We start from the raw sequence: 24,730 nt of genomic DNA on the forward strand, positions 1-24,730 counted from the left end.
CAAATCAATAGAGTTTATCGATTCAACTGCTCGTGAGAGTCCAATAATAATTATTCAAATAAAATCAGAGGCAGTCAGGATTTCAGATAAACAACTGGGAACCAGAAAGTTAGAAGCATTTTGTCTATATATTGCACTTAAGAGTCTTAATATGCAAGTAATCTTAGCTATTAATTCCTGTTCAATACAGTAAATATTTTTGGTCATTTAATTTGTTCACTGTCTCAATCTCTACAGTCAAGTTCTGAATCAATAGGAACATTTTGACTTTCTAACAGGGCAGGGCATAAATTAGAAATCCTTTATTTTAACTTGAATTTCTGTTGTGTGAATATTATGGATAATTAAATTGAATAGAACATTAATGTAGGAATTACTGAAATATATATATATATATTTAAATATATTTAATCAAAAACTGGAATATATTCTGCTAACATTTTGCACAAAATTTTCGCCAAATACTTTAGGAGCTAAAAAGATAAAGAGGTGGACAAAATGAGGGGGCCAAATTACAGGGTCTCAAAAAGACCTGTTGCTGCCCGTTTATGGCGGCCATGTGGTGGAATCCCGCGTCCGCCGCTTTGTGGTCAACTGGCCGCCCCGACCCAAATTCAGGTCAGGGATTTTTCGGCCTGGACCCAATTCCACCTCGATGCTGATTATCGCCGCAAGCGCGTCATCAAAATGAGCACCACCATTCTCCCTCACCTGAAAAATGCACAGACTGAAATTCAATCAAAAAAAATCGTTGCCCCGCCACGTAGTGTCCCCAATAGCTTTCTCTGTCAGCGCACCTTCTCCTCACTGTGTGTGACCTGGCAGTGCAGTGGCCCTTCAAGGGAGGACCCACTGCTGTGGCCACCATGTCTTTATTTTTGCCAGCCGACTTCCCGATTGGTTGGCAAAATAGTGCCCACGGGTTTGGCCGGATCGCCAGCAGACAGCCTGGCAACCTCTCTTGGGTACCCCCAGCTGGCCCAGCTGAAACCCTCCCTGGTGGCCCAGTGGCCGAAGGTATAAAATGACGGATTCTCTCCAGTTTAACGGAGAGGAGAGAGCGTGGTGATGCACACATGCTGTGATGTCACCACCGCTCAGTGCCGGTCCCGACCCAAATTCAGCTCCTCAGCCCGCCTTAGCACCGAACTCCTGTCTAAACAATGACTGACTTCTGGCCCAACGTCAAAAAAAAGCCTAAGTGCCAAAAATCAATGGAGATGCCGCTTCAACGATCCTGGTGGAAAAAACTTTAAAAAAATGTAGGTGCGCCAGTTTTCTGGCCCTGAATTTCAGCCCCGAGGTCTGAAGCTGAAATGCTGATTTAGCTTGCGTTTAGTGATGCACTTATTTGCAACAGAAAGATGCTCTGATTGGGTCCCCTTGATCACATAACCTGATTGCTGATTGGTCCCCTTGGAGGATAAGACACACCCAGTAGTTTTTCTGGAATAAGTATTTAGAACCCCCCCTGCCTATGTAATCAGTGATTTTGCACAGTGTAATTCGACCCATTCTGACTGCTGACTCCAGACAGGAGAGAGCTCACTCTCATAAGTTAGGACCTCGTCCCTGCCAGCCGAAGTTCCTGCCCCATCCCAACCCAAGTTCCTGTGCCCCCCCCAGCCCAGGTTCCTGCCCCCAGCCCAGTCCTAGTTCCTGCCCACCCCCCAGCCCAAGTTCCTGCCCCCCCTAGACAAGGTTCCTGCCCACAGCCCAGTCCTAGTTCCTGCCCCCCCCAACCCAAGTTCCTGACTTTACCCTCCCTCCCCCCCGCGCCCCTCGCCTCCCCCCCCAGCCGCACCATAGATGGGGCATTGTGTGTGGTCACGAATTGTTAACAGGTTTATTAGGTATGAAGTTAATAGTGACAATTTCGTGACTTCCAGATTTCATCAACTCCAATGATGTCACTTTTCGCACACACACCGAGCTTTCCGAGAAATCAACCAGGTGTAGTGGGAGGAGAGGGAGAACGTGTTGTGAGTGTCCAGGGGGTGGGGGTTGGAAGAACGTGATCCAAATTCCCTGCGTTCCCTCTCTCTCTCTCTTCCATCCGATCCCCTCTACGTTGTCCCCTCTCTCTCCCCCTCCCCCAGTCTATTTCTCACTCTCCCCCCAGTCTCCCTCACTCTCCCCCCTGTCTCTAACTCTTCCCCCCACCCCCAGTCTCTCTCTCTCTCCTCCCAGTCTTTCTCCCTCTCCCCCCACTCTCTCTCTCTCTTTCTCTCTCTCTCCCATTCTCAATCTCACTCTCCTCCCGGTTTCTCTCTCTCACCCCCCAGTCTCTCTCTCTCTCTCTCTCTCTCTCTCTCGCCCAGTCGCACTTACTCTCCTGCACCACCCCCCCCCTGCCCCCGTCAATCTCACTCTCCCCCCATTGCTCTCTCTCTCCCCCGGTCTCTCTCTCTCTCTCGCTCCCCCCAGTCTCTCTCACTCTCTCCCCCATCTCTATCTCTCCCCCAGTCTCCCTCACTCTCCCCCGAGTCTCTCACTCTCTCCACCGCGGTCTCTCTCTCACTCCTCCAGGCTCTGTCTCCACCCAGTCTCTCTCGCTCCTCCCGATCTCTCTCTCTCTCATCCCCCAGTCTCTCTCTCTCACTCATCTCACAGTCTGTCTCATTCTCCCCTCAGTCTCTCTCTCTCTCTCTCTCACCCTCTCCCAGTCTCACACACTCCCCCCCGTCAATCTCACTCTCCCCCCACTCTTTCTCTCTCTCTCCCCCGAGTCTCACTCTCTCCCCCATCTCTCTCTCTCCCCCAGTCTCTCTCACTCTCCCCTGAGTCTCTCACTCTCCCCACTGCAGTCTCTCTCTCACTCCCCCAGGGCTCTCTCTCTTCCCCAGTCTCTCTCTCTCTCCCCCCAGACTCTCTCCCCCTTTAGTCTCTCTCACCCCCAAGTCACTCTTTCCTCCCAGTCTCTCTCTCCCTCACCAGTCTCTCACCCTCTCCCCCCAGTCTCTCTCTCTCTCTGCCCCAGTTTCTCTCTCTGCCCCCAGTCCCTCTCTCCCCCCAGTCTCTCTCTCTCTCTCTCTCTCTCTCTCTCCTCCCCAGTCTATCCCTTCCCAGTCTCTCTCTCTCCCAATCTCTCTCTCTCTCTCTGCCCCAGTCTCTCTCTTTCTTCCCCCAGTCTCTCTCTCTCTGCACCAGTCTCTCTCTCTCATAGAATCATAGAAATTTACAGCACAGAAGGAGGCCATTTCGGCACATCTTGTCCACACGAACCGACCCAGAGCTATCCAGCCTAATCCCACTTTCTAGCTCTTGGTCCGTAGTCCTGTAGGCTACAGCATATCTGTTATATCTTCAGTGCAACTCACAAACACACACAGCTTTAAGATGGCTTCCAACATCAGGAACTCTAGTCAGGTGACCTGTTCCCTCTTTATTGTTGTAAACAGCAGTGGCTGCAGTGCCACAGTAGTCCACAGGTGGAGCTGTATATATTACACTTCTCCCTCCTTCATGAAGAATTAATCAAAACAACTAATCATCATACATAACTTATACATAACAAAAGATATAGACTTATTTTGCCATATTTACAAATCAAGCTTCACCACTTGTTTTCTGTTTCGAAGAGGATACCTTGGCTCTTGAACAGAATCTTCCAAACATGGTGTTGAAATTAGACTCATTCGAGGCTGATCCTGAGGGAAATTTTCCTCCAAGGATTGCCCTTGATTTCCATTTGAACTCTCTCTAACTTCAGACTGTTTGTCTGCCTGACTCAGACTCAGACTTAAATTCTGACTTCTTCTTGGATTTGTTTCCAGTACATTGGAGGTAGGATATGCCCCTGGTACTTTACTTGTATCAAAACTATCTGATGAGTCTGAAATAATTGAATCATTCCCACCTTCAATTACTTCTATGTCTGTAGGTAAAATATGATCAATGTGAACAAACCTAACCTGTCCATGATATATGCGAGGACCACATAGTTTCACCACTCTTCCTGGTAACCACTTTAACCACTTATGGTGATGGTTCTTCACTCTCACCTTCTGATTTAAGTTCACACTTCTCTCTTTTACTCTACCTCTATCATGATCCTCTTTCTGTCTCAATTGTTTCTCTTCTATGGACTGTGCCACATTTGGTTTTAACAATGAGAATCTGGTTCGTGGCTGTCGTTTGAGAAACAACTCTGCTGGTGTTCTACCAGTATGAGGAGTATTATGATACATAATTAGAAAATTAGCCAATTTGTGGTCCAATGGCAACTGTCGTTTCTTTGGATTTGTATCCTACATCTGTTTGATGAGGGCACGTTTTACAATTTGTACTGTGTGCTCTGTTGCACCATTTGAAGCAGGGTAGTATGGTGGAACCTTAGTATGTTTCACACCAGTTTTGCTCGTGAACTGTGCAAATTCATCTGAACAAAATTGTGGTCCATTATCAGAAACAATTTCTTCTGGGAAGCCAAATGAAGAAAATAATCTTTGTAAAATGTCTAATGTTTTACTTGTTATTTTCCACGTTGAAAACATCTTGATCCACTTCAAATGGCTATCAATCACAATAAACAATTGCTGTCCATCTAGCTCAGCAAAATCGATATGTAGCCTTTGCCACATCCTGGGAGGCCATTTCCATGGCTATAATGGTGCTGATGGTGGTTTCTTGCTTACCGATTGACATGTCATACACTGGTTGACGATGTACTCTATATCTTTATCTAGACCTGGCCACCATAAGTAACTGCGTGCAAAACGCTTGGTCAAGCACATTCCCAGGTGCTGGTCATGGAGGTCTCCTAATAATTTGGACCTGAATTTATTTGGTATAACCACTCTTGCACCCCACATGATACAATCTTTATCGACTGATAATTCATTCCTACGAATGAAGAATGGATGAATATCTTTGTCTGTTACCTGGTTTGGCCAGCCACTTGCAATATAATCATACACCTTTGACATAACTGGGTCACGTTTGGTTGCTCTACCAATCGCTTCAGCTGTGACTGGCAGTTTATCAATGTATGAAAAATAGAACACTTCTTCCCTATCGGGTGTAATTGATGATGGGGAACGCAATCTAGACATAACATCAGCATTACTGTGATCAGCTGATCGTCTGTATTCAATATCATATTTATATGCTGACAAAACCAAAGCCCATCTCTGCATTCGGGCTGTAGCAAATGTTGGAACTGGGGACTTTGGATGGAGGATTGCTGTCAGGGGCTTATGGTCCGTAATGATGGTAAACTTATGATCATACAAGTATTTGTGGAACTTCTTAACCCCAAAAATTAATGCCAAAGCTTCCCTTTCGATTTGTGCATAATTACGCTCACTGGCACTGAGAGTGCATGAAGCAAAAGCAATTGGTCTCTCCTCCTCACTACTTAATACATGAGAGATCACTGCTCCAACTCCATACGGAGAGACATCACATGCTAGCTTAATCTCCTTAGATATGTCATCGTGAACTAACATGGCGCTCTCGACCAATTTGCTTTTACACTCCTTGAATGCTGTATCGCATTCTTCTGACTACTTCCAATGGACCTAATTTTTCAATAGTTCATTCAGTGGATGTAATACTGTGGCCAAATTTGGTAGGAACTTCCCATAATAGTTCAAAAGACCCAAAAATGATCGAAGTTCAGTGACATTCTTGGGAGTGGGTGCATTTCTGATTGCATCCAGCTTCCCTGTTGTTGGATGTGAACCATCTTTGTCTACTCTGTACCCTAAGTACTCCACTGAGTTTTGAAATAACTCACACTTGCGAGCAGACACTCTTACTCTGCTTCTCTCGCCGGTTGAGGACTTCATTCAATATGTTATTATGAATTTGCCTATTTGGTGCTGAAATTAGTCGGTCATCTAAATAACATACTACCCCTTCAATACCTTGCAAAATCTGGTTCATCACCCTTGGAGCATGGCAGGGTCGGAAGACACTCCAAATGGTAACCTATTAATTTGATATAGGCCAATATGAGTATTTATAGTAAAGCATGACTTGGACTCCTCATCTAGTTCAAGTTGTAAGTAGGCATTCGTAAGATCTAACTTTGAGAAGATCTAGCCACCTGTCAGCATTGTAAACAAATCTTCTACATTTGGCAATGTATTGGGGACATTACCCTCTAGAACCTGGTTTACGATTACTTTATAATCACCACACAATCTTACCTTACCATCAGACTTAGGTACAGCAACAATGGGTGTAGACCAATTACATCAAGCTATCTTAGAAATACTGTTCTCAGTCTCTTATCTTTTGAGTTCTTGCTCAACTTTCTCCTTGAGTGCATATGGTACGGAATGTGGCTTGCAGTAAACCGATCTAGCGTCCTTCTGTACCCTGACACTTGCCTTGAAGCCTTGGATCGAATTGCCTGTTTCGCAGAACACCTTCGGATAATTCTTGACATCATCCTTTGATGCAAATCTAGTTTCAACACGAAAAATCTCATTCCAATCCAGCTTCAGTGATCCCAACCAATTTATTTCTAGTAAGGCAGGCTTGTCTCTTGCCACTACTAATAGAGGCAAGCTCTGCACTTGCTCCTTGTATTTCACTGGTACGGTGATACCACCTACCACAGGAATGTTCTCTCCCGAGTAGCTTCGCAGGTCTATCTTGGATTTCTCCAATGGGAAATCACACAATTTGTCGAGGTATAGCAACTCCATTACTACACTCATGGATGCACCTGTGTCGATTTCAATGGGTATCTTGGTTCCTGCAACATCTATGTGGATGATGATATGTTTTGAATCACTGTTAGTTAACCTCATGCTCTTGATGATGTGTATCTCTAAAACCTCCTCGTCCTGTTGTTTTTCTTCCATGCTATGTAGTCTCTGGAGATTTCTACTTATAGCTTTGAAAGTTGGTTTACCCTTCAGTCGGCATGCATTTGCAAGACGCCCAGTTTCCTGCAGATGAAACACTCTGCCTTCACATATGGACAACTTTGAGTAATGTGTTGTCCCAGGCACCGACAACAGGACTTTAATGCTCTGTTACTATTGCCAGTTTCTGAGACCTTGGGGCCCAACTGCCTTTTACTTTTAACCTGCAGGCGATTCACTTCGGTTGTCTGACAACTGGAAAAAGTATGAAATTCTCAGGAATATTGGTTGGCCATGTTCATTGACATAGCTGTCTGACAAGCTAAATCAAAATTCAAGTTAGGAGTTGTCATTAACTTTCTTCTGATTGCCTCATTTTTCATCCCACAAACAAAGCAGTCATGCAGTGCTCGGTCCTGTATACCTAAAGTGAATAGATAGCTTTTTTAATGCTACAATGCATTCATTGATACTTTCGTCGGTTAACTAATCTAGTATTCCGAAATGATAACTTTCAGCAATAGCCAAAATTCTCCAAACCCGGCAACATTCTTGTAAATCTCCTGTGCATCCTTTCCAGTGCAACTCCATCTTTCCTGGAATGTGGTGACCAGAACTGCACCTAACCAGTGTTTTATACAGTTCAAGCATAACCTCCTTGCTCTTGTATTTCATGCCTCGACTTATAAAGACAAGTATTCCATATGACTTCTTAACCATCTTATTTACCTGCCCTGCTACCTTCAAGGATTTGTGGACATGCACTCCAAGGTCCCTTTGTTCCACTACACTTTTCAGTGTCATACCATTTAATGGGCCAACAATTCCGGCCTCCTCGCGTCCGGCATTTTCGATCTATCAAGTTTCTGCCTTGACAGATGGCTGCATCTCGGGAGTGAGGACATTTGTAAGTGGAAATTTCCGATATTTACTCTTACAAGTGTCCTCAAAACTCTTGCGCCTGAAAAAGCAGGCGCATAGCCTATTTTTACAGGTGCAAGTACTTTAAAAAACACAAAGACATATAAACATAAAGTTATTAAAACACAATGGTAAGTTCATTTTAAAAAACTTTTTAAAAATCGGGAAATTATTTTTTTAAGACATTAATTACTTTAATTTAAATGAATGTAGTGTAATTATTTTCTATTTTTTATTAGTGTTTTGGATGTTTGGGACTGTGTTTTGGGTGTTTCGAGCTCTATCACAATCATAGTAATAGGAGTTTAGAACCCTGCGGAACTCCTATAACTATGATACTTTACCTGATTGGCTGCCCAGAGCCATGTGACTCCAGCTGTAGGCCTGCGCACGCATCGACGTGCACGTGCTGCGACTGGCAGTCAGGAGAGGCCTCAGCATCGGAAAGTCGAAAGTGGGCAGCAGCTTAAGGGCATTTCTCTAAAATGCCCGCGAGAAGGCCAAAATGGAATTTCAGGGCCATTGTGTATTCCCTTGTCTTGTTAGACCTCCCCAAATGCATTACATCACACTTATCCGGATTGAATTCCATTTGCCATAGTTCTGCCCACCTGACCAGTACATTGATATATTCCTGCAGTCCACAGCTTTCTTCTTCACTATCAACCACACAGCCTATTTTAATGTCATCTGCAAACTTCTTAATCATACCCCCAACATTTAAGTCCAAGTCATTGATATATACCACAAAAAGCAAGGGACCTAGCACCGAGCCCTGCGGAACCCCACTGGATACAGCCTGCAGTCACAAAAACACAAAAACAACCATCAACCATTACCCTTTGCTTCCTGCCTCTGAGCCAATTTTGCCACTTTGCCCTGGATCCCATGGGCTATTACTTTCGTGACCAGTCTGCCATGTGGGACCTTATCAAAAGCTTTACTAAAATCCATATACACTACATCATACACACTGCCCTCATTGACCCTCCTGGTTACCTCAATCAAATTAGTCAGACACGACCTTCCCTTGACAAACCCATGCTGACTGTCCTTGATTAATCCATGTCTTTCCAAATAAAGATTTATCCTGTGACTCACTATTTTTTCCAATAATTTTCCCACCATCGAAGATAGGCTGACTGACCTGTAATTACTCGGTCTATCCCTTTCTCCCTTTTTAAACAAAGATACAACATTAGCAGTCCTCCAATCCTCTGGCACTGCACCTGTAGCCAGAGGGGATTGGAAAATGATGGTCAGAGCCTCTGCTATTTCCTCTTTTGCTTCTCTTAACAGCCTGGAATACATTTCATCCGGGCCTGGGGATTTATCCACTTTTAAAGCTACCAAGCCCCTTAATACTTCCTCTCACTATATTTATCTCATCTAATATTTCACACTCCTCCTTCCTCATTACAAAGTCTGCATTGCCCCTTTCTTTTGTGAAAACAGATGCAAAGTATTCATTAAGAATCCTACCAATGTCTTCCGCCTCCACACACAGATTGCCTTTAAGGTCTCTAATAGGCCCCAATATTTCTCTAGTTATCCTCTTGCTCTTAATGTATTTATAAAACATCTTTGGGTTTCCTCTGATTTTACTTGCCAACATTCTTTCATGCTTTCTCTTTGCTTTCCTGATATTTTTTTTAATTGCACCCTTGCACTTCTTATAGTGTTTCTAGAGTTTCTGCAGTATCGAGTTCTCGGTATCTGTCATAAGCTTCCTTTTTTTTCTTTATCTTACCCTGTATATCCCTTGACATCCAGGGGGCTCTAAATTTGTTAGCCCCACCTTTTTTTTAAGGGAACATACTTGCTCTGTACCCTCAGGATCTGCTCCTTGAATGCTTCCTACTGCTCTGACACTGATTTACCTTCAAGTAGCCGTTTCCAGTCCACTTTAGCCAAATCCCATCTCAGCTCAGCAAAATTGGCCTTACCCCAATTGAGAACTTTTATTCCTGGTCCCCCTTTGTCTTTTTCCACAACTACCCTAAATCTTACGGAATTATGATCACTAGCGCAAAAATACTCTCCCACTGATACCCCTTCCACTTGCCCCTCTTCATTCCCCAAAACCAAGTCCAGAACCATCCCCTCCCTTGTTGGGCTTGCTACATATTGACTAAAGCAGTTCTCCTGAATGTATTTTAGGAATTCCACACACCCTCTGTACCATTCACATTACATTTTCCCCAGTTAATATTAGGGTAGTTGAAATCACCCACTATTACAGCTTTATAGTTTTTGCACTTCATAGCAATTTTCCCACATATTTGTTCTTCTATCTCCCTCTGACTGCTTGAGGGTCTAAAGTACACTCCCAGTAGTGTGATCGCACCTTTTTTGTTCTTTAATTCAACCCATGTGGCCTTGTTTGATGACCCCTCTAACATATCATCCCTTCTCACAGCTGTAATTATTTATTTAATTAATACTGCAACCCCCTCCTTTTTTACCCCCCTCTCTATCCCGTCTGAAAATCTTGTAACCAGGAATGTTGTAACCTGCCCTTCTTTCAGCCATGTCTCAGTAATAGCTATAATATACTACCAAGTGTCAATCTATGCTCTAAGCTCATCTGCCTTATTTCCTATACTCCTTGCATTGAAGTATACACCATTTAGCACTGCCAAACTCCCCTGCTGTCTATTTTCCAGCCCTTGTTTCCTCCGTCTTCCAAATTCACTTTCTACTTCTACTTCTCTGTTGCTTAATTCCAGCTTTGCTTCTCTCCCCACTGAATCTATTCTCTGGTTCCCATCCTCCTGTCAAGCTAGTTTAAACCCTCTCCAACAGCACTAGCAAAATCTCCTGTGAGGATACTGATCCCGGCTCTGTTGACGTGCAACCCGTCCGGCTTGTATAGGTCCCACCTCCCCCAGAAATAGTCCTAATGCCTCAGGATACTAAAGCCCTCTCTCCAGCCACGCATTCAACTTCTTTATCCTCCGATTTCTGTAATCACGTGGCACCGGCAGTAATCCGGAGATTACTGCTTTTGAGGTCCTGCTTTTTAATCACTCTCCTAGCTCCCTAAACTTTCTCTGCAGGACCTCATCCCTCTTTCTACCTATGTCATTGGTACTGATATTGACCACGACCTCTGGCTGTTCACCCTCTCCCCCCAGAATATCTTGCAGCCGCTCGGTGATAACCTTGACTGTGGCACCAGGGAGGCAACCTACCATCCTCGAGTCACATCTGCGGTCACTCACTATTGAATCCCCGACCACTATTGCTCTACCATTCTTCTTCCTCCCCCCCTGTGCAGTTGAGCCACCCATGGTGCCGTGGATTTGGCTCTGGCTGCACTCTCCAGAGGCACCATCGCCCTCACCAGTACTTAGAACAGAATATTGGTTGGAGAGCGAGATGCACTTGGGGGATTCCTGCACTACCTGCCTAGTACTCCTCCTGTGTCTATTGGTAACCCACTTCCTTTCTGCCTCCACATTCTTAAACTGCGGGGTGACCACATCCTGAAACATACTATCCACAAAATTCTCAGTCTCACGGATGCACTGTAGTGACTCCAGCCGCCGCTCAAGCTCCGAAACGTGGAATTTGATTTGCTGAAGCTGGAGACACCTCCTGCACACGTGGTCGTCCGAGCTGAGCAAAGCGTACAGGACTTCCCACATGCCACAGGATGTGCAATCCATGGGACTGAGCTGCCCTGTCATCAGCTGACTTAATTAATTAGGTTTTTATATTAGAAATATCATTTATCTATATTTACTTTTTAAATTGATTTTAATCTTCCCCACTTCTTCAAAATCCCATTCTTTCCAAATTCCCAAATAAACCACTCTGCATAAGGCCACTCCGTTTAAGACCTGTCTCTCTCTCTGTCCCAGACTCTCTCTCTCTCCCTCTGCCGCAAGTCTCTCTCTCTCTACCCCAGTCTCTCTCTGTTGTGTATGGAGAAAGAGTCAGACTGTACACTGTGAGCTCAAAGTAAAGTGTGACTTTAGTCTTTTATTGCAGGTCTCCAGAGTGCCTCTCCAACCTGTGAAACCTCCTTAAATACCTGTGCTCCCAAGGGATTATGGGATCTCTTGGGACTCCAGGGGATGAGCCCTCTGGTGGCTGTACAGAGTAAATACAAGTCTGCATATATAACAACACTCCCCCCCCCCCCCCCGCCCAAAGTCAATAGTGTAACTATTTACAATGTGAGTCGATCTGGGGCCCTTCTTGCCCCGGTTGATCATCTTGGTGTGAAAGCTAGTGTTGGTGAATCATTTGTTGGGCCCTCGCTGGGCTACAGTGCAGCTGGCCTTGCTGGGCTGCCTAGTGTGTTGGGCACTGCAGGGCTGCTGTGGATGATGGGTTCTGCTTTGTGGTCAACCGTGGTGCCAGTTGCCACTGGTGTGTATGTTGGCCGATCAAAAAAGGTAGGGTCCAAGGTGGGTTTCTCAGGATAGTTCGTGAATCTGAGTTTGATTTGGTCCAAGTGTTTCCGGTGAATAAGTCCATTTGAAAGTTTGACCTGAAACACCCTGTTCCCCTCTTTGGCTACGACAGTGCCGGGAAGCCACTTGGGACCTTGTCCAGAATTTAATACAAATACAGGATCATTGATTTCAATCTCGCGTGACACATTTGTGCTATCATGGTATGCACTTTGTTGAAGCTGCCTGTTCTCTACCTGTTCATGTAGATCAGGGTGAACTAACGAGAACCTTGTCTTAAGTGCTCTTTTCATGAGCAGTTCAGCAGGTGGGATCACAGTGAGTGAGAGGGGTCTCATTCAGTAGCTAAGCAGGACTTGGGATAGACGAGTCTGCAGTGAGCCTTCAGTTACCCTCTTCAAGCATTGCTTGATGTTTTGCACTGCTCTCTCTGCCTGACCATTAGACACTGGTTTAAACGGGGCAGATGTGACATGTTTGATCCCGTTATGGGTCATGAATTCTTTGAACTCAGCACTGGTAAAACATGGCCCGTTGTCGCTCACCAGGACATCGTGTAAGCCATGAGTGGCAAACATGGCCTACAGGCTTTCAGTAATGGCAGCGGACATGCTAGCCGACATTATCTCACATTCAATCCACTTGGAGTACGCGTCTACAACTACAAGGAACATTTTACCCAAGAACTGGCCTGCATCGTCGACGTGTACCCTAGAACACGGTTTGGAGGGCCAAGACCATAAACTTAGCGGCGCCTCCCTGAGTACATTGCTTAACTGCAAGCATGTATTACATCTGTGAACACCGGACTCTAAGTCCGCATCGATACCGGGCCACCACACGTGGGATCTGGCTATCGCTTTCATCATTACAATGCCTGGGTGGGTACTGTGGAGGTCATTGATGAAGATGTCTCTGCCCTTCTTGGGGACCACTACTCGATTGCCCCACAGAAGGCAGTCTGCCTGTATAGACATTTCATCTTTGCGCTGCTGGAAAGGCTTTCTCTCTTCCTGCATTTCCACTGGGACACTGGACCAGCTCCCGTGTAGCACACAGCTTTTGACTAGAGATAATAAGGTGTCCTGGCTTGTCCAGGTTTTGATCTGCCGGGCAGTGACTGGTGATTGCTCACTCTCAAATGCTTCCATAATCATGGCTAGATCTGTGGGTTGCGCCATTTCCACCCTAGTGGTGGGCAATGGCAGCCTACTGAGAGCATCGGCGCAGTTTTCTGTGCCTGGCCTGTGGTGGATGGCGTAGTTGTATGCAGACTACATGAGCGCCCATCTCTGGATGCGAGCCGATGCGTTGATATTTATCCCTTTACTCTCGGAAAACAGGGATATAAGTGGCTTATGGTCAGTTTCCAATTTGAATTTTAGCCCAAACAGGCATTGATGCATTTTCTTTACCCCATAGACGCACGCTAACGCTTCTTTTTCAATCATGCTGTAGGCTCTCTCAGCTTTAGACAGACTCCTGGATGCATAAGCAACCACTTGTAGTTTCCCGAAATCATTAGCTTGTTGCAATACACACCCGACGCCATATGACGACGCATCACATGCTAGTACCAAACGCTTACATGGATCATACAACACAAACATTTTGTTTGAACAGAACAATTTTCTCGCTTTTATAAAGGCATTTTCTTGGCTTTTGCCCCAAACCCATTCGCCCCCTTTTCGTAGTATGACATGTAGTGGTTCTAACAGGGTGCTGAGACCTGGTAAGAAGTTACCAAAGTAATTCAAGAGTCCCAGAAACGACCGCAGCTCCGTCACGTTCTGTGGCCTCGGTGCATTCTCGATTGCCTCCGTCTTCACGTTGGTTGGCCTGATGCCGTCTGCCGCAATCCTCCTTCCCAAGAACTCCACTTCAAGCGCCAGGAAAATGCACTTCGAGCATTTTAACCTGAGCCCCACGCGATTGAGTCAACTAAGAACCTCCTCCAAGTTCTGCAGGTGCTCGACTGTGTTCCGACCTGTGACCGGGATGTCATCCTGGAAGACCACAGTGTGCGGGACCGACTTCAATAAACTTTCCATGTTTCTCTGGAATATCGCCGCCGCTGATCAGATTCCAAAGGGGCATCTGTTATAAAGAAAAATACCTTTGTGCTTGTTGATACAGGTGAGGGCCTTTGATGATTTCTCCAGGTCCTGCATCATATAGGCTGAAGTCAGATCCAACTTCGTGAACGTCTTTTCTCCCACCAGCGTTGCAAAGAGGTCGTCGGCCTTTGGTAGTGGGTATTGGTCCTGCAGGGAGAAACAATTGATAGTTACTTTGAAATTGCCACAGATTCTGACGGTGCCGTCTCCGTTGAGGACTGGGACAATAAGATTGGCCCACTCGCTGAACTCGATCGGTGAAATGATGCCCTCGCTTTGCAGCCGGTCGAGCTCGATCTCTACCCTGTCTCTCAGCCTGTACGGTACTGCTTCGCCTTGTGATGGATGGGTCGCGCCCCCGGAATTAGGTGGATGTGCACTTTTGCTCCTTGGAATTTCCTGATGGCTGGTTCGAACAGTGAAGGAAATTTCTTTAAGACTTGGACACACGAAGTGTCGTCAGCAGGCGATAGTGCTCGAACGTCATCCCAGTTCCACCGTATCTTTCCCAGCCAGCTCCTTCTGAGCAGCGTGGGATCATTGCCCGGTACCACCCAGAGTGGTAGCTTGTGCACTGCTCCTTCGTAGGAGACATTTACAGTAGCACTGCCAATCACAGGAATCAGTTCTTTAGTGTAAGTTCTTAGTTTTGTACGAACTGGAGTTAAGACTGGCTTTGTTGCACCACAACCTTGTGAAAATCTTTTTTCCCATGATGGACTGGCTTGCGCCAGCTCCATTGACACCGGGAGTCCATTTAGTTCAACATTCAGCATTATCGGGGGACAATTCGTGGTGAAGGTGTGCACCCCATGTACCTCTGCCTCCTCTATCTGAGGCTCTGGTTCGTCGTGAATCTCCGTGGGTCTGTCCTCCTCTGCAACATGGTGGTTTGCAGGTTTAACAGGCTTAGCAGCTCGCCTGCATACTCATTGGAAGTGTCCCATTGTTCCACAGCCCTTGAAAACGTACTCTATGAATCAACATGAATGGAAACAATGATCACCACCGCAGCGCCAACAAGGTGTTAATGGTCTTGCATTCATCACGCTTGATGGTGGACTCTGAGTCATCTGCGGACGTGCAGATGCAGGTATGTGTGACCTGCCCTGTACGTTACGATTCGAAAACAACATCACTTTGTTCACAGTACTTGCTGCAGCACTTGTGTGCTGAGAGATTTGCTTCGTATTGTCACTGGTGGCTATGAACGCCTGGGCTATCGCTATGGCCTTACTCAAGGTTGGGGTCTCTACAGTCAAAAGTTTGCAAAGTATAGTGTTATGGCCAATGCCAAGTACCGAAAAAGTCTCTGAGCATGTGCTCCAAATGTCCTTCAAATTCGCAATGTCCTGCAAGGCGTCTTAGCTCGGCGACATAACTCGCCATTTCCTGGCCTTCAGACCTCTTGTAGGTATAGAACCGGTACCTCGCCATCAGAACGCTTTCCTTCGGGTTCAAATGCTCTCGGACCAATGTGCACAAATCGTCGTACGATTTCTCCGTGGGTTTCGCTGGAGTGAGCAGATTCTTCATGAGGCCATATGTTGGTGCCCCACAGACAGTGAGGAGGATCATCCTTCGTTTGGCAGCGCTCTCTTCCCCATCTAGCTCGTTGGCCACGAAGTATTGGTCGAATCGCTCCACAAAAGTTTCCCAATCATCTCCCTCCGAAAATTTCTCCAGGATGCCCACTGTTCTCTGCATCTTTGGGTTCGCTATCTGTATCTCGTCGCCAATTGGTGTGTATGGAGAAAAGGTCAGACTGAACACTGTGAGTTCAAAGTAAAGTGTGACCTTAGCCTTTTATTGCAGTTCTCCAGAGTGCCTCTCCAACCTGTGAAACCTCCTTAAATACCTGCGCTCCCAAGGGATTATGGGATCCCTTGGGACTCCAGGGGACGAGCCCTCTGGTGGCTGTACAGAGTAAATACAAGTCCACATATGTAACACTCTCTTTGCCCATCTCTCGCTCTCCGAACCCTAGTTTTTCTATCTCTGCCCCAGTCGCGCTCGCTCTGCCCCCAGTCCCTCTCCCCCCCACCAGACTCTCTCTCCCCCAATCTCTCTCTCATCCCAGTCTCTCTCTCTCCTCCCCAGTCTATCCCTCCCCTCAGTCTCGCTCCCCCCAGTCTCTCTTTCTCCCTCCGCAGTCTTTCTTTCTCTCCCCAATCTCTCGTGCTCTCTGCCCCCAGTCTTTCTCTCTCTCCCCGCTCCCCCCCCCCATCTCTCTCTCTCTCCCTGTAGCTGTCTCTCTCCATCCAGTCTCTCTCTCTCTCTCCCCCCTCACCCCCACAGTCTCTCTCTCTCTACCCCCCAGTCTCTCTCACTGTCCCCCCAGTCAATCTCACTCTCCTCCCGGTCTATCTCTCTCCCCCCCACTCTCTCTCTCTCTCTCTCTATCTTTCTCTCTCCCTCTCCCTGTCACAGTCTCACTTACTCTTCCCCCATTCAATCTCACACTCTCTCCAGTCTCACTTTCTCTCTCCCCCCAAGTCTCTCAATCTCCCTGTCTCTCTCTTTCTCCCTCCAATTTCTCGCTGTCTCCCCTCGGTCACTCTCTCTCTCCCCCTAGACTCTTGCTCACTCTCCCCCCAGTCTCTCCCCCCAGTCTCTCTCTCTCTCTCTGACCCCAATCTTTCTCTCTTTCTCTCACCCCAATCTCTCTCCCTCCCCAGTGTCTCTCTCTGTCCCCAGTGTCACTCTCCCTCTCTGCCCACAGTCTCTCCCTCTCTCTGACCATCTCGCTCTCCACCAATCCCAGTTTCTCTCTCCCTCCCAGCCTCTCTCTGCCTCCAGTCTCTCCCTCTATGCCCTGAGTCTCTCTCTCTGCCGCGCCCCCCCCCACCAGAGTCTCTCTCCTCCAATCTCTCTCTCATCCCGGTCTCTCTCTCTCCCTCCTGAGTCTCTCTCTCTCTGCCCCTCCCACCAGAGTCTCTCTCCCCCAATCTCTCTCTCTCTCTCCTCCACAGTCTCTCCCTCCCTCTCTCCCTCCCCTGTCTCTCCCTTTCCCCGTCTGTCTTTCTATCACCCCAGTCTCTCTCTCTCCCCCCCATTCTCCCTCTCCTTCTTTCCCCATGTCCATCTCACTCTACCCCCAGTCACTCTCTCTCTCTCTCTCTCTCTCCCTGTCTCACTCACTGCCCTCCCGTCTTTCTCTCTCTGCCCGTCTCTCTTGCTCTTCCTCCCCCCCAGTCTCTTTCTCCCCTTCCAGTCTCTCACCACCTCCGATATTTTCTCTCCCATGGAAGGACGCGAAAATATTCGTGTCGCTAATCACAGCGATATTTTAGGCAAAAGTCTAAATCAGCAAAGCAACATGGTCGGCAGCAACTCCGGGCTCGTCAGCAAGGAAACATGGTCACTATACAGGCCCCATTTCCAGTTTTGGGTTCAAGGAGTTTGCTCATGCATGGCGCTATGGAAGGGGGGTGGCGGGGGCAGGGATGCTGAGTCCTGGGTGTGCATTTGCAGAAGGACACATAAAAAACTGTTTAAAATAATCACTCCGTGCATTTAGCACTAGACGCCATCTTGGTAAAGGCATTGAATCCAATGCTCAGAACGGCTGACTGGAGGCTTATTAAACAGCTGATCACAATTAGCTAACACTCATTAAAGAGATTGGATGCATTTTGTGGCCAACGCTTCTCCAAACAGCAACCAATGGTTTGGGAGTAAACACGGAATTGATGTTGATTTCAAGTATAAGATAGTCACCAAGAAATCCAATAGGGAATTCAGAAGAAACATCTTTACCTGAAGAGTGGTGAGAATGTGGAATTTGCTACCACAGGGAGTGGTTGAAGCGAATAGTATAGGTGCATTTAAGGGGAGGCTAGACAAGCGTAAGAGGGAGAAGGGAATAAAGGTTTATGCTGATAGATTTAGCTGAGGAAAGACGGGAGCAGGCTCGAAAGGAGCATAAATGCTGACATGGACTGTTTGGGCCGAATGGCCTGTTTCTGTGCCGTATGTCCTATATATTCCCATGTAATTCTATGTAACTGCTATTTAAAATTATACTCACCACTTAAAGAGATACTCACCATTCCATGGTCATTGCTGCTGGAGCTGTGAAGCAGGCCTCTGAAACACATCAGGAGACTTTCTGGATAACTTTGTCTAGACTTCACCAACATCTTGAGGAACATTTATTTAAGGAATCGTCTGAGGACTTTACCTAAGTGTTGTGCTACTCTCTTCTCTTCTTCGGCAATCCCTCAGAGTCGAGAATGACTTGTTCCCACACTAAAATTAGTTCTAAGGTGACTGATGAGACCAATGCGGGATTTACAGACTCTTTTGCAGGTGGGGAAGATGGAGCGACAGGTGAGTGGGGTGCTTGATTTGTCATACGCTCCTTCTGCTGTTTGTACTTGGCTTCCATGTGCTCCTGGTGAAGGGACTCAAAGTGTTCGGTGTCTTCTCGAATGCTTCGCCTCCACTCCAATCCAGTCTTGTAACAGTCATGAGTGACTATCAGCAGATGTGAGGTCTTCCACTTTTACCGGGAATGTTTTACTCAAAGCCTGTGGTCACGTTGAATGTCTTTAGGTAAAGAATGAAAATAATCATAATAATTGTTATGTATTTAACCCCTTGTAACCTGCATCACACCTGACCATCAGGGGGCTTAACTGTTGGAGTCCCAACGGATGCCAGCATCCCTTGGGAGCACAGTATATAAGCAGGCTACCCACTAGGTACCTGCACTCTGGAACCTTAATAAAGGAGTTAAGGTCACACTTGCTCATTACACACAGTACTCATTCTGATCATTTATTTTGAGCATAACAATTGGCGACGAGGTAACGAACAACCGCGCGAAAATGCAAAGAAAAGTCGGCATCCTGGAGAAGTTCTCAGAGGGGGACGATTGGGAGGCGTTCATGGAGAGACTCAACCAATACTTCGTGGCCAACGAGCTGGAAGGGGACGAGAACGCAGCCAAACGAAGGGCGATCCTCCTAACTGTCTGTGGGGCAACAATCTATGGCCTCATGAAGAATCTCCTGGCCCCGGCTAAACCAACAGAGAAATCCTACGAAGAACTATGTACGCTGGTCCGGGAGCACCTAAATCCTAAGGAAAGCATTTGATGGCGAGATATCGGTTCTACACGTGTCAACGATCAGAGGGCCAGGAAGTGGCGAGCTATGTCGCCGAACTAAGGAGTCTTGCAGGACATTGTGGGTTTGAGGGATTTCTCGAACAAATGCTCAGACACTTTTTCGTACTAGGCATTGGACATGAGACAATCCTTCGCAAACTGTTGACTGTAGATACTCCGAACCTGAGTAAAGCCATAAAGATAGCCCAGGCATTTATGTCCATCAGCGACAACACTAAGCAGATTTCACAGAACAAAGAAGTTTTGGCCAGTACTGTGCATAAAATAACGTCGGTTTTGAGCAGAAATGTACATGGCAGAACGTACACACCGGCTGCTGTGGCCCGACCTCAATTGACCCAGAGACCGCCATCATCTGTTAATGCGAGGCAGTTAACACCCTGTTGGCGCTGCGGAGGTGATCATTGGTCCCATCAATGCCGTTTTAAGCACTATGCGTGCAATGGCTGCAGAACAATGGGACACCTCCAACGAATGTGCAGGCGAGCTGCAAACCCTGCAAACCCTGCAAACCACCATGTTGCAGAGGAAGATCGATCCACAGTGGATCAGACGGGATTGGAAACTCATAGGGAGGAGGCAGAAGTGTACGGGGTACATACATTCACGAAGAAATGCCCACCAATAATGTTGAAATTTGAACTGAATGGTATTCCAGTGTCTATGGAGCTAGACACGGGGACAAGTCAGTCCATAATGAGTAAAACAACCTTCGACAGGCTGTGGGGTAAGAAGGCACACAGGCCCAAGCTCAGCCCCATTCACACGAAACTAAGGACTTACACAAAGGAACTAATCCCTGTAATTGGCAGTGCTGAAGCCAAAGTCTGCTATGATGGAGCAGTATATGAACTCCCGCTGTGGATTGTGCCAGGGGATGGCCCCACGTTGTTTGGCAGAAGCTGGCTGGGAACAATCCGCTGGAACTGGGACGACATCCAAGCGCTCTCATCCATTGACGACACCGCGTGTACCCAGGTTCTAAGCAAATTCCCTTCATTATTCGAGCCAGGCATTGGAAGCTTCTCGGGGGCGAAAGTGCAGATCCATTTGATTCCCGGTATGCGACTCATCCACCACAGTACTGTACATGATGCGTGAAAAAGTGGAAATCGAGCTGGACAGGCTGCAACGCAAAGGCATCATCGCGCCGGTAGAATTCAATGACTGGGCCAGTCCGATTGTCCTGGTACTCAAGGAGTTCGGCACGGCTAGAATTTGCAGGGACTATAAAGTAACGATTAACTGTTTTTCACTGCAGGACCAGTACCCGCTACCCAAGGCAGATGACCTAGTCACGACCCTGGCTGGAGGGAAGACGTTCACCAAGCTGGACCTGACCTCGGCCTACATGATGCAGGAGCTGGAGGAGTCTTCGAAAGGCCTCATCTGCATCAACACGCGCAAAAGTCTGTTTAACTACAACCGGTGCCCATTCGGGACTCGGTCGGCTGCAGTGATCTTCCAGCGGAACATGGAGAGCCTGCTAAAGTTGGTTCCTGGCACAGTGATCTTCCAGGACGACATATTAGTTACAGGTCGGGACACCATGGAGCAATTGAAGAACCTGGAGGAGGTTCTTAGTCGGTTGGATCATGTGGGGCTCAGGTTGAAACGTTCGAAGTGTGTTTTCCTGGCACAGGATGTCGAATTCTTAGGGAGGAGAATCGCAGCAGACGACATCAGATGCCAAGACGGAGGCCATCAAGAACGCGCCGAGACCACAGAACGTGACGGAGCTGCGGTCGTTCCTGGGACTCCTTAACTACTTCGGTAATTTCCTACCTGGGTTAAGCACCCTGCCAGAATCCCTACATGCGCTACTGAGCAAGGGAGACGACTGGGTATGGGGGAATTCACAAGAGGCTGCCTTTAAGAAAGCCAGAAACTTATTGTGTTCTAACAAACTGCTTGTCCTGTATAACCCATGTAAACAATTAGTGTTAGCTTGCGATGGGTCACCATACCGGGTCGGGTGTGTGTTACAACAGGCTAATGAATCGGGAATTTTGCAACCAGTTGCGTATGCATCCAGGAGTTTGTCCAAGGCCGAAAGGGTCTACAGCATGATTGAAAAAGAGGCTCTAGCGTGCGTTTACAGGGTAAAAAAAATGCACCAGTACTTATTTGGCCTCAAGTTCGAGCTTGAAACTGACCACAAGCCGCTCATATCGCTATTCTCGGAGAGCAAAGGGATTAATACCAATGCCTCTGCCCGCATCCAAAGATGGGCACTCACGTGGTCGGCATACAACTATGTAATCTGCTACAGACCGGGCACAGAGAACTGCGCAGATGCTCTCAGTCGGCTACCATTGCCCACCACCGGGGTGGAAATGGCACAGCCAGCGGACTTGCTCATGGTCATGGAGGCATTTGAGAATGAGAAATCCCCTGTTACGGCCCACCAGATTAGGACCTGGACCAGCCAGGATCCTTTACTGTCGCTGGTAAAAAACTGTGTCCTGCATGGGAGCTGGTCCAGTGTCCCAGTGGAGATGCAGGAAGCGATTAAGCCATTCCACAGACGCAAAGATGAGTTGTCCCTGCAGGCGGACTGTCTTTTGTGGGGCAATCGCGTAGTCTTGCCCAAGAAAGGCAGAGACACGTTTATTTGGGAACTGCACAATACCAACCCAGGTATCGTAATGATGAAAGCCATAGCCAGATCCCACGTGTGATAGCCTGCCATTGGCTCAGATTTAGAGTCATGTGTACGCCAGTGCAATGCTTGCTCTCAGTTGAGCAATGCACCCAGAGAGGCACCGCTAAGTTTGTGGTCCTGGCCATCCAAACCGTGGTCGAGGATCCATGTAGATTATGCAGGCCCATTCCACGGCAAAATGTTTTTGGTTGTCGTGAATGCTTACTCAAAGCGGATTGAATGTGCAATAATGTCTGTAAGCACATTCATGGCCAGCATTGAAATTCCACGAGCTATGTTTGCCACGCACGGCTTGCCTGATGTCCTAGTCAGCGACAATGGGCCGTGTTTCCTCCGTGCTGAATTCAAAGAATTCATGACCTGCAACGGGATCAAATGTGTCACATCTGCCCCGTTCAAGCCCGCATCCAATGGCCAGGCAGAATGGGCAGGTCAGACAGGGCAGTTGTCTAGGAGGACGGTAGTCATTGGTGACCAGCTCATCGAAACATTGGGGTCATATCCCGACAGCTGGCCACCATGACCGAGTACATTCCGCGGATGGCGGAGGCCCTGGATGCGATAGCCAGGAACATTGCAGCCACAGCCCTCCCAGTGGTCCCCGACCGCGGCAATCCACCCCGAGGTTCCGCACTACCACTGCGAACGACAGATGAGAGCAAGGACCAAGATCCTGCTTCTGCATCAATGAATGTTGCCCCCTCAGCACTCCACGCTCCCGTACCCGTGCAACCCACTGCATCTGCTTTCATCCCCTCCAATGAGGCACCGCCTGAGGAGCTCCTCGGCTACGCACTGTGGAGTGAGGAGGGGAACGGATAGAGTTGGGGAGAAGAAGGGGAGGGGGGAAGCAAAGTGAGGTGCATGTGCGCAGGTGATGGCTGTGTTATATCTCCATCTGGGTGTATGCAATTTGTTGTAATGTATGGGGGCTGGGGACCACGCTCCTGCTTTGCCTTTGTATTCTGTGTTGCTGGACATGTTGACCATGTGATTTATGTCAATGGTGAAAAAAGTGGGATGTGGGTGGGGGTTGGGTGTTATTGGCTGTGTTACTTATGATTTCAGACCAATGTTGGTATTAAACTTTTGTTCTTGAACATAACCTTGTTGCGCATTGTCTCAGACAGCTGGACCGTTACACACTGGTGATTCCTTACTGTGAAAGGGTTAAATACAACTTTACATCAATCAACACAAACTTTAACTGGCACCAAGGTGATGGGCACCATTGATGCCTGAGCTACACACACACAGCAGAGTGTCAGTGTTGTCACTCACATCAGCGCTCTTTCAGGCAAATCTTTCAGATATCATCTCCTCACGTAAGAGTGTAATTTAACAAATGCTAGCCACACCGCTGGCGTCCGTCCCGGCTAGTTGCAGCTTTTGTAGAGGTTTTTTTGAGCGGGTGATATTCTGGGCGATATGTGTGCGAGGTGGTGAAATTGACAGTGGGCGATCTCCATGGCTGCTAGTTTGGGTAACTATGCTCTTTACGACAAAAAACAGTCGGCGGGTATTATTATTGAATCTTGGTGTTAAGTCCGTGAGGAAAGTAACGCTGGCCGATATTATGGGCATTGAAATCGCCCATTCTGATGATTCCGCCCCCAAAAAGTGGGCAGGTTGTAATATTTTTTCTCGGCGTTAAACACATGGGGAAAATAATGCTCGGTGATCAGTCTCCTAAAAAAGCCCATCAGTTTCCATTTTGTGCCAAAATGGGCGATATCTGGGCGTTATACGTCATTTCAGCGGTTAAATGGACATTAAATGGGCGTTAAGCAGGCAAAAAAAGTGGAGGTTCTAGCCCAGAATCTTGCTTGAGGAGATCCTTGAAGTGCTCCTTCCATCGGGCACTGACTGCCAACCTGTCCTTGATGAGCACCTTTCCGTTCTTAGCCCTCAGTGTGGTAGGACCTTGGTTGCTTGGGCCGTAGGTTGTCTTGACTGCGCTAAAAAATCCATGCATGTCGTGATTGTCAGCTAATTGCTGGATCATGTATGCTTTCTCCACCCACCACCTGTTCTTTAGGTCCTGAGTTTTTTGTTGGAGCTCGGCCTTCAGTTGTCTGTAGATCTGCTTTCTTTCACTCAAGTTGTGGTGTTGTTTCCAATTCAGAAATGCCTTGCGTTTGCGGTTTATTAGTTCCTGGATCTCCTGGTCGTTCTCATCGAACCAGTCTTGATTATTTCTGGTAGAGTTTCTTCACAAGTGCTGATTATGGTGGATTTGAGGGCAGACCAGGCACCATGGACACTCTGCGGCTCCGGTTCATTGGAGGTCGTCAGGTTGGCTATGAAGCGTTGACTGAATAGAGCTTTCTTTGCAGGGTCTTTGAGTGCTTTAGCGTTGATTTTTCTGAGGCAGCGTTTCTGTTGCCGCTGCCATTTTGAGGCTATGTTGATGGAGATATCAGAGCGGATTAGGTGGTGGTCAGTCCAGCAGTCGTCCGCTCCTGTCATGGTGCGGGTGATGTGGATGTCCTTGTGGTCCCTCGCTCGGACGATGACATAGTCTAGCAGATGCCAGTGCCTGGAGCGAGGGTGTTGCCACGAGGCCTTGTACTTGTCTTTCTGATGAAACAAGGTGTTGGTTGTGACAAGACCATGTTCTGAGCATTTCGTCAGGAGGAGGATAACAT

The sequence above is a fragment of the Pristiophorus japonicus genome, chromosome 5, assembly GCF_044704955.1.
Source record: "Pristiophorus japonicus isolate sPriJap1 chromosome 5, sPriJap1.hap1, whole genome shotgun sequence".
NCBI lineage: Eukaryota > Metazoa > Chordata > Chondrichthyes > Pristiophoridae > Pristiophorus > Pristiophorus japonicus.